We start from the raw sequence: 9,906 nt of genomic DNA, 5'->3' as shown, positions 1-9,906 counted from the left end.
AATGGCGCACCGCTAGGGGGTGCGCCATTGCTAAGCCTCCCCCTCGCCAACCCCCTTTCTTCCCCCAATCCCCCACCCCCACCCACTGCACCGACCCATCTCGCCCCTCACCTCTCGCCACCGCCGCCGATCCCCTTCCACCCACCGGCGACCTCGCTCCCGGGCTCCGCCGCCCCCACCCACCCCCTCCCTCGCCTTCCCAGCCCTCCAAACCCTAGAAACCCGCGGCGCCCAGACCCACTGCGCCGCCCCGACCGAGACCCACTGCGCAGCGGGAGACTTGGAGCCTCGGAGCCGCCCCACCCCTGCCCCCTCAACCACAGGAGGGCCATCCACGTCCACCAGGAGAGGAGGCCCGCGTCCACCAGGAGAGGAGGCCCGAGCACCTCGTGACCTCCCCGACGTCTATCCCCGCCTCCCCAAGCTCGCCGTCTCCTCCCTCCGTCATCTCCGCTACGGCCACCACCTCATCGTGGTTAGGTAATCTTCATTGCCCTCCTCCATCTTCCTCTCTTATCCTCTCTTCCTCGTCTCCTCCCTCCCGGCCATGCCCTCGTCTTCTCTCTTTTGCTAGGTTTAGGTCAAATCCCTCTCGAATTTAGGCCAAATTAGGTTCAAATCCTCTCAAATTTAGGTCAAATTAGTTTTAGCAACAAGAATTCAGGAAGCTTGCTTGAGTTTGTGTCCTTTAATGTGTAAATCTGCAGTTCTAGCCACTGTTTGTAGTTGTAGCCACTCCTTGCTGCTAGTTCCTCAAGGAGTTCTGCTCAAAATTAGCTCAACAAGTTGCTCAAATTATATGTAGTCAAGCTTGCAAATTGGATTTGCTGTAGTCAACCTATTAATATTTGTCAGTTTTGAAAATTCAGTTTATTCAGTTACTGAAAATTCAGTTAATTCAGTTAGGCACACAAATTTCAGAACTTTGGTTTTCCCTAGTACTTGGTGTTTGTAGAAAACCAGGAGTGTCAATGTGCCCTAGTACTTGATGTTCACTTTTTTTGCTATCTAAATTGAGTGTCATTATTTTGTTTGCACCTGTTCTTATATGGGTGAAACTTCACTTGTTTTTAGGCTAGTGCAGGGTGTTGCTTTATTCTGTAAAGATGATGATCATCTTTTACAGAAAATAATTTGTGTGCTAAACAAAGGTTAGGTTCAGAGATAGTGCTGCATTGTTGAGTTTTACTCCCTTTGATGTAGTAAATTTATTGACTGGTGTTTATCTTACCCTGTTCCATTGAGTAGTAAATCATTATTGGCTTGTATAGATGTCAACATGCTCCCTTTCTACTCATTTTGGAGAACCTGTTCTTCACTTCTAAGAGTTGTTGTATTGAATGGTAGTTCTCATCCATTGGGGTTTTGATTGATTTGGCACATTTGCAATGGAGTTTTATATATCTTTAGCATGCTTTAAATTATAAAATTCTAATATTCAGTATGGACAGGTTATTGAGGTAGTTGATATGGACACAAAGAAGTGTTGATTGTATTCTACCATTGTATTCTACATGGAACTATTATGCAGTGTTGGTTGTTAGTCTGATATGAATCTAGAAGTGTTGATTTTCCTTGGTATATGTTGTGTTCAGTTTTGGCAGGAGTTCAGAACAGTTAGGCAAAGGTCATGTCTCCGACCATCGTGTCGTGATGATTTTGCAGGTACCCCGAGAGGCCCTTGAGTTTGCTGGAATGTCGATTAACTTCCGTTCCGGCAAATTCGGGTACTCCATATGTCCTATTTTCAGCAAAGGTCATGCTGAAATTTTCCATGAATTTTAGCATGACTTTGCTAAAAATAGGACATATGGGGTACTTGTGACTAATGCATGGGTCGGGGTATCTTAGTACTTAATTAAGTAGGATCAACTACCCCTTTATTCTTGCTGCATTAAACTATAGGTGGCAATAGAGCCAAGTGATTAGGCCCAACTTAGAATTCTCCTTCTCGGCTTAGCTTTTAGGATGCCTCGGTGTCGACAAACCATAAATTATAAAACCTTAGCTTTTAGGGTGCCTCGGTGTCGATAAAAACCTAAATGATGAAAGCTTAGGGTTTTCGGGTGCCTCAGCGTCGACAAACCCTAAATGATAAAAGCTTAGCTTTTAGGATGCCTTAGTGTCGACAAACCCTAAATGATGGGACCATGATCTTGTTCCTTGACAATAACCAACTTTTTGACCAAACTTTTTCCCTATTTAGAACGAAACATGGCCCACAACAATGAGGCCGGCGGTTCAGGCAAGCAATTCTGGAGTTGTCCCAGGAGATGGAGGAAGAACCTCACCGCTATGAGGACGCCGCGGAAGACACCGATCCTAACTACACAACCCCTAGTGGCGTCAGGGATGACACCACTGATGGTGCCGCCGAGGATGCCACCACTGATGATGGCAGCGCACGCACAGATGGTAGCCAACCAAAGAGGCAATGGAAGGAATTTACTGAAGTAAACTCCGACGGGCATCCAACGTCGCCCAAAGAATTAGTCAAGGGGTACTCGCTTCATCTCGGGTGCATTCTCCCGAGCACCGTCTCGATCAACACCGAGAACCTAAGGCATAAGGACCGAGGGAATTTGCGCAGCCTCCTCTTCACAAAGCTGCACTAACGATAGAAGTTCCCCGCTGACTTTGCAAACACATACCTCCCAGGGAATAAAGTGAACAGTGCCGCCCTCACGACGATGAGCATGGCCCTGTCTACTTGGAGAAGCGCGGTGAAGAGAATGATTGACAAAGGTGGTAATTATGAGAAGATCAAGATGAAAAATCCTTCGATCAGCGAAGATGACTACAAGGAGTTCAAGATCAAGTGCGAGAGCAGTGCAACCTCCGAATCAAGTTAGTGGGGGAAAGAAATGCGGGAGTTGAACTTAGGGGAACACAAACTCGGTCCCGGCGGTTACAGAGTGGCGGAGCCTATATGGGACAAGGAGGACGCGGAGCGTGCCGACCAAGGACTACCGCCCCGCTTCGAGAAATACCGTGACAAGCAGACCAGGAACTATGTTAGGGCCCAGTACAAGGAGGACCCGGTAACAAAGGAGCTTACCACGGATCTGAAGACCAGGGCGCTTGAGTGTGTTCTGGTAAGGAATACGCCCCCCCCGTAATAAGCTCCATATGGTTGCATTCTAATTAATGAAGCCAAATTTCTAAATGGTTCACATTCCTTCTGCAGGAGACTGAAAGCAGTAGCGCGGGGTCGTCTCAGAGCACCCCTTGGGACATCACTCTAAATCGGGCATTGAACGTAATGAAAAACAAGGATAAGCTCAGTAAGCCATCGTCAGCTGGTCGTGTGGCCGGCAAAGGCTTGTCCACAAAATGGTCGTCATACTATAACGCTGGTGGGCGAAAGGAGAGAAAGACCAGCTCGGAAAGCCAGTCGCGCGAGGTTCAAGAACTCAAGGCACAAGTGGCACGGATTTTGGAGATTGTCCAAGAGAAAGTGCAACAACAACTGGGATCGACGCTCACCGCCATTGTGCCTACCTTGATTAAGGGGCTGCAGGCGTGGATTGCGAACGGCCAACAGGGGCCGCCCCCGGCTCCCAGCTTCACGGCCAGCAACTCGCACAACGCGCAGGCGGCGCCATTGGTGTCTCCGGCGGAGGCGGTATTGGTGTCTCCAACATCGGCATGGGCATTGGAGCTTAATGCACCCGGGTGTACGCCGGCTGGCACCTCGGCAGCAAGCGGCCCCTCCGTCAGTTGCACGCCCACCGTTGGTGGTGCCTCGACATTAGCCGAGCTCGACGCCATCACGGTAACTAATTAAGCCTCTCGGCCGATGACTTCATCTCCTTGCCTTTGACTGGGCATCCATGATGCCCTACATCTTTTCGCAGGGCGCCGCCGACGTTCCATGCACTCTCCTCCACTTTGTCGGCGGCGAGTTGATCGATGTCCCCAAGGGCAGAATCGTTCAACCGGGCAACCCTGTGTTCCATGGTAATCCGATGCCACCCCCCGTGTATAGGGTTGAACTGGTTCGGGTGCTGCCAGGCTGCGACGAGTTGTTACCTCCGATTCGACCCGCTGGGGCCGACGAAGATGATGTGATGACCCTCAGCGCCTGCGTAAGCTGGCCCCTGCTTTGGCCGAAGAGCCAGATTCGTTTGGGGGCGGGGGACACCACCCCACAGACAACACCGTCAGTCGTGTCGGCGCCAAGCCATGGCAAGACCGCCGCAATGCTACCGGACATCCCTATGGCACAGGATCCGAACATGCGTATGGCACAGGATCCGAACGACGATGACGGTACATTTACCAACGTCGATAAGTACTTTGTCGAACATGGGTATGATGAAGAATTCTTCGGGCCTCCTTCTCAAGAACCCAACCCTAAAAAAGACGATCGCGATCATGCTGGTACCGCGAAGAAACCAAATTGCAACAGGCGTCGTCTGGCGTTCAGTTCTCAGGAGATGCCTCCAGCTGCCAGCTTCGCCGAGCCTCAGATAGCCGAGGTGCCAAATATTATCAGCCCCAACACACTCAAGAAGGCGGTCTGTGAGCAGAACTCGATCCCATTACAGCAGAAGAAGAAGGGACGGAAAAGAAAGAGTAACAAGGGTGCCAGCCAGCCGGCACCGAGTATGATCCATGCTCAGGACGGTCCATCTTCACCTAAGGATATCTCGAGGAGGGTGCATGTGGCGGGTAGGCCTATGCTACCGACTAATCTGCTCAATGCTGCAACCGGTGCTATGCGGAGTCTGCATGACAGTGTTCTTTCTTTGGAGAAGCGGTGTCTCTCCGAGAATGATGTGGCATACCCGGTTTTCGTGGCCAAGGTGCCAGAGGGAAAGGGCTTTGTGGATAACGCCATCAGGGGTACGATCGTCCTGCGGTTTGATCACATCTTCGCTATGTTTAACCTTCATCCGCTACACTACACCTTCGTTCGGCTATTTTCGCTGAGTATGGAGATGCGGATCATTAGAGACAAGACCCCGGACATCATGATAGTCGACCCCTTCTACATGTGTGCCAAGATCTTGGGCAGCGCTGGGGACCGACAAGTCGCGAGTTCTTACCTCAAAGGCGTCATTCTGGCAAACCCAGATAAGGATAACTTCCTCGTGCCTTACTTTCCCGAGTAAGTCATCCCCTCACCGTCCCGTAACATATGATTTCTTAGATTTCGATCGATCTTTTTTTTCTAACATTCCGTGTTTTGTGCAGTGACACACATTGCACACTCATCCTCTTAAGCCCGAAATATTCCATGGCCACGTATTTCGACTCGAACCGTTAGTACGGCAAGCAAGTTCTTGATGATGTTCTCCCTGGCTACGCCAGATCTGGAGGCACCTTCACCAGGCCAGTACGTAGGTACGGAAAGCACGTGTTCACCCACACTACGACGTTCCCCTGTGTCAAGCGACCGCCTGGCGGTCATAAGGATGCCTACTACGCCCTCCATCACATGCGGGCGATCGTACGGGACAATAATCACCTTCTGCTACCAAATAATCTCAAAGATTGGGCCGCAAGCTTGTCGGCAATCCAGGACATGGACATCAGACAAGAATTCTTTCGCATCCATTCGGAGTTTGCGAAAATCATCCATCAAGATGTCTTTCGTACCTCAGGGCAGTACTACCTCAGATATCAACCGTCCAACAGTGAGATAGACACAACGCTACAAATGCAGGCTGACAACGCCCGCGATTTCATGACCATCACGAGGACGGCGGCTTCAGCCATGCTCCGGTCCCTGAGTCAAGTCAAAAGTAGTGATGCTATGTGTAGTTCTGAAATATCGATTAGCTCATGTTGTAATTAAACTTTAATGAACTTGTATGTCTCTTTGGTTTGGACAGTCATTCAACTTAGATGTAATCGATGCTATTTATTAGTAGGACCATGAATCGTGCTATTAATGTCTTGCTTTTCTCTTCTGATCCTTTTGTTGCATACTTATATATTGCTTATGTATTGTCTGTGAATTCCTACTAACGTTTTGTTTGGCTAGTGCATAGAGATGCCGTCGTATGTCATGTACAAGGGTAAGGTTCCTGGAGTCTACGACGACTGGGAGGAGTGTCGGAGACAGGTTCACCGTTTCAGCGGTAATAGTTACAAAGGGTACACCACTAGGGCGGAGGTGGAATCTAGATACGCGCGCTATCTAGCGGGAGAGAGGAGGGAGCGGGGAGGAACCGGATGAAGACCAGTTTCATCGCGATGATGCTCATCGTGATGACCACAACTCTCTTATATGTGATGGTAGTTTAGATGATCGATATCGAGTTGTAATGTGAAGACAAACTCGCTACTCGCGATCTCGAGATTGTAATGTTCTATCTTTGTTCGGTCTTTTGAATTCGGAGACTAATATGATGAATTGTATTCGGAGACTAATCTTCTATTGTATTCGATGAATCTGCTGTTGCTGTGTGGTGCTGTCTATATTCTGTCCAGTAATATATTTTGTAACCTGTGCAAAAATCAAAAAAGAAAAAATCCCTAATATTCATACTAGTGGCGCACCACCAACTAGTGCGCCATTAGTAAGCCAGAGCACACTAGTGGCGCATCATCAACCAGTGCGCCATTAGTAAGCCAGAGCACATGAGTAAATATGGCCCCTGGGAGGCATACTAATGGCGCACCGTGGGACATACTAATGGCGCACTGCGCGGTGCGCCATTAGTATACCTGATACTAATGGCGCACCCGTGGTGCGCCATTAGTAAAAAAATACTAATGGCGTGATGCTAGTGGCACACTTGTAGTGCACCATTAGTAGGCAAAACAGGTGCGCCACTAGTAGGCCTTTTCCTAGTAGTGTTGTGTGCTATCAAACGTCACAACATAACTGGGTGATTATAAAGATGCTCTACAAGTATCTCCGAAGGTGTTTGTTGAGTTGGCATAGATCGAGATTAGGATTTGTCACTCCGAATATTAGAGAGGTATCTCTGGTCCTCTCGGTAATGCACATCATAAGAAGCCTTGCAAGCAATGTGATTGCGGGATGATGTATTATGAAACGAGTAAAGAGACTTGCCGGTAACGAGATTGAACTAGGTATGAAGATACCGGCGGTCGAATCTCGGGCAAGTAACATACTGATGACAAAGGGAATAATGTATGTTTTCCTTGCGGTTCGACCGATAAAGATCGTCGTAGAATATGTAGGAACCAATATGAGTATCCAGGTTCCACTATTGGTTATTGACCAGAGAGGTGTCTCGGTCATGTCTACATAGTTCTCGAACCTGTAGGATCCATGACTTACAATATGTACCTGAATACCATGTGTAATGAATGTTACTTTTTGCATCGTCTGAACATTTTTTTTGCTGTTGTATTGTTTCTCACTCATGATTGATCTACTGCCAGGTGAAGGTTTTCAAATGTTGAAGGAGGAGGATAATAGGATCTTCTGTGATGTCTTGTCATCTATTTTCTTTTCTTTGCTGTAGAATAGTTTTGTTTGGCACTTATTGGTTCCTTGGATGTAAAGATATGTACTGCTAGAATGAATGCATGTAAAGATATGTTGGGCTCCTATAATATTCCATGTTGCTTTGAAAATGTATCGGAATTGGGCTAGGCCCAAGATAGCTTGTAGTATGATGTGTTGCAATGTCAATGGCATAATACAAAAAGTTGGATTGGATCAATTATTTCGGCCCAGCCCAAGATATATTGAACAATTATTTCTGAGGGGAAAACTTGAGAAGCCCAGCAAAGAAATGGCCCAAAAAAAATACAAGACCAAAAAAATCCATCAAAAGGGATAGGCAAAGAAATTAAAAAGGACGAATTACTGGGCCATGCCCATGTAGCTAGCGAAAATTAACAGAAAAAATATATTTAAAAGGCTGAATTAATGGGCTCGGCCCATCTAAAGCACCGAAATGGACTGGGTTGATTCTTATCCATGTCAGCTTGCCACGCTGGATCCTACGTGGCCTGGGGAGGCTGTCAGTGACCAAAAATTTGGTTGTGGAACCAACGACCTTTTACATATCACAGAGAAGGTCGTTAATTTCAGTTTACGATGGCCAGCTTTTGACCATCTTTTTTTGGTCAAAAAAAGGTCACAAAATGGAAAACAATAACCATTTAGTGACCGATAGTGATGGTCAAAAGTTGACATATTTCTTGTAGTGTCGATTCCAGCATTGTTTGGAGGCTTTGCTAGTGGTCTCGGAGGTGGTTGGGGTGCGGATTGTTCAAGGCCTCAACCTTTGGTGTTTCTCGGGATGGTCTGGATGCAAGGCGGCGACTCTGGCGGTGGTAGGCGTGTTGGTCGTGGGCTAACCGCGCAGCTTGGGTGTGGGTGGGCAGTCATGGTCGCTTGGGCGACATGGATGCGGGTGGTTAGCGGAGTGAGGTTGCGATGGAGGGGTAGGAGCACCGGGGTTCACCACTCGCCCAGCCCGATACTGGCCGACGGAGGCGGCGTCCGTGGATGTCGTTCTCCTTCTTGCAGGCTCCGTCGTGGTGTTCCCATTGCCTTCGTGTCACTCCGGGTCAAAACCTGATCTCTTGAGGGCATCATCTTGGAGCCCTTGCTCCTGCTTTGTCCATCTCATCACCCCTCAGTGGATTGCTCATCTTCATGGTGGTCTTCAGCTTATCATTAGGGTGCTTAGTCGTCATTAGGGTTGTGTTTTCGGTGCTCGACACCTTTGTATCTCGTCTTGGGTGTGTGCGTTGAGTGCGGTGGTGGCGTGTGTTTGTATCTTCTTGCTCGATGTTGTGGTGATGGTTACTTTATTATATCTATCTATCTATCTACTATCTACTACCCCTATAAAACCACGAGAGGGCGGAGAACCAAATCATCTACACCGTTCAATAAAAGTAATCCAACGATCCATAGCCCTCCCATGTTTAACACCAACCATGTTTTACTGTCAACCGAACTCCTCTGCCCATGGGAAAAATTGTGCCCACTTATCCTGCCTGCTCCATGCCCACGATCGCTCCATGATCTTTAACCGGAACTCACACACGCACGTATTCCGTCCACCTCCTTCCCAACCTCTGCAGCGGCGGGCTTCTTCTTCCCTCCTGCTGCGCGGCGGTGATGCGGTCGAACTCGTCGGAAAGCTTCCTGACGCGCTTCCACCGCCGCTCCATGGCCTCCGCCCTGATGCATCCTCCGCGCCCAGCCGCCGCCTCGCGTTCCTTCATGCCCGGCCGTCGCTGACGAGGCGGAGTAGCCAAGCGAAGGGGAAGTCCCTCCAGGGTCGGCGCAGTAGGCGAGTGCCGCATAGGCGTCGGTGGCGCTTATGAGGACATGGACGAGGGAGGTGGAGAGGACGACCCCCGGCCATACCCATGCCGCCTGTGGAAGGCCTTGGTGTGAGCGCGACAGGGAGGAAGACACAGACGGCACTCTCGAGGAGGATTGGGAGCAGGGAGCCCGTCTTCAGCCGCATCGCCGCAGCCATGTCGTGGCAGGTGCCTCCCTACCCGGGCGCTCTCCCCCGCTCCGGCGCCGCAATCAAGCCTGAATCAGCGCCTTCCTTCGTCGTCGATCTGCAGCCCCTTCACAGTTCACACGCGTGGTGCGCCCAACGCGCCGCCTCCACACGCTGCACTGGTATGTGTCCGACAAGCCCATACGAATTTCTGAATTTATCTGTGTGATTGGTTCATAGTAATATTCTGCTTTGTCCATGTTGGAATGACAGTTTATTGTATAGTTCTTCCCATGTTCAATACCGATGGCTGCTACTATTTCTTTTTTGTTTTGCGAAAGGACCTCAGCAATTGAACGTACACCCACAAATATAAGGCACCCCACACAGTGTGAATGATTGCTAAAGTTCTAAGATATCCAAGGCGTTGGATTTTTTCTGTACATGGTTCAAAACAAAGAATGTACTGACATATAATTGCAAAACTTACATCACCGAATGATAT

At 49.0% G+C, this 9,906-nt stretch overlaps 1 pseudogene; it reads left to right on the top strand.

The window, feature by feature from the left end:
- Positions 1 to 9,064: 9,064 nt before the first annotated feature.
- Positions 9,065 to 9,686, top strand: LOC147957080 (uncharacterized; annotated as a pseudogene).
- The last annotated feature ends 220 nt before the right edge of the window (positions 9,687 to 9,906 follow it).

The sequence above is a fragment of the Triticum urartu genome, chromosome 7A (genome assembly GCF_056163025.1).
Source record: "Triticum urartu cultivar PI428250 chromosome 7A, HENAU_Tu73, whole genome shotgun sequence".
Lineage (NCBI taxonomy): Eukaryota > Viridiplantae > Streptophyta > Magnoliopsida > Poales > Poaceae > Triticum > Triticum urartu.
Note: the sequence above shows the minus strand (reverse complement) of the source record. Positions and strands in the feature narration are given on the sequence as shown.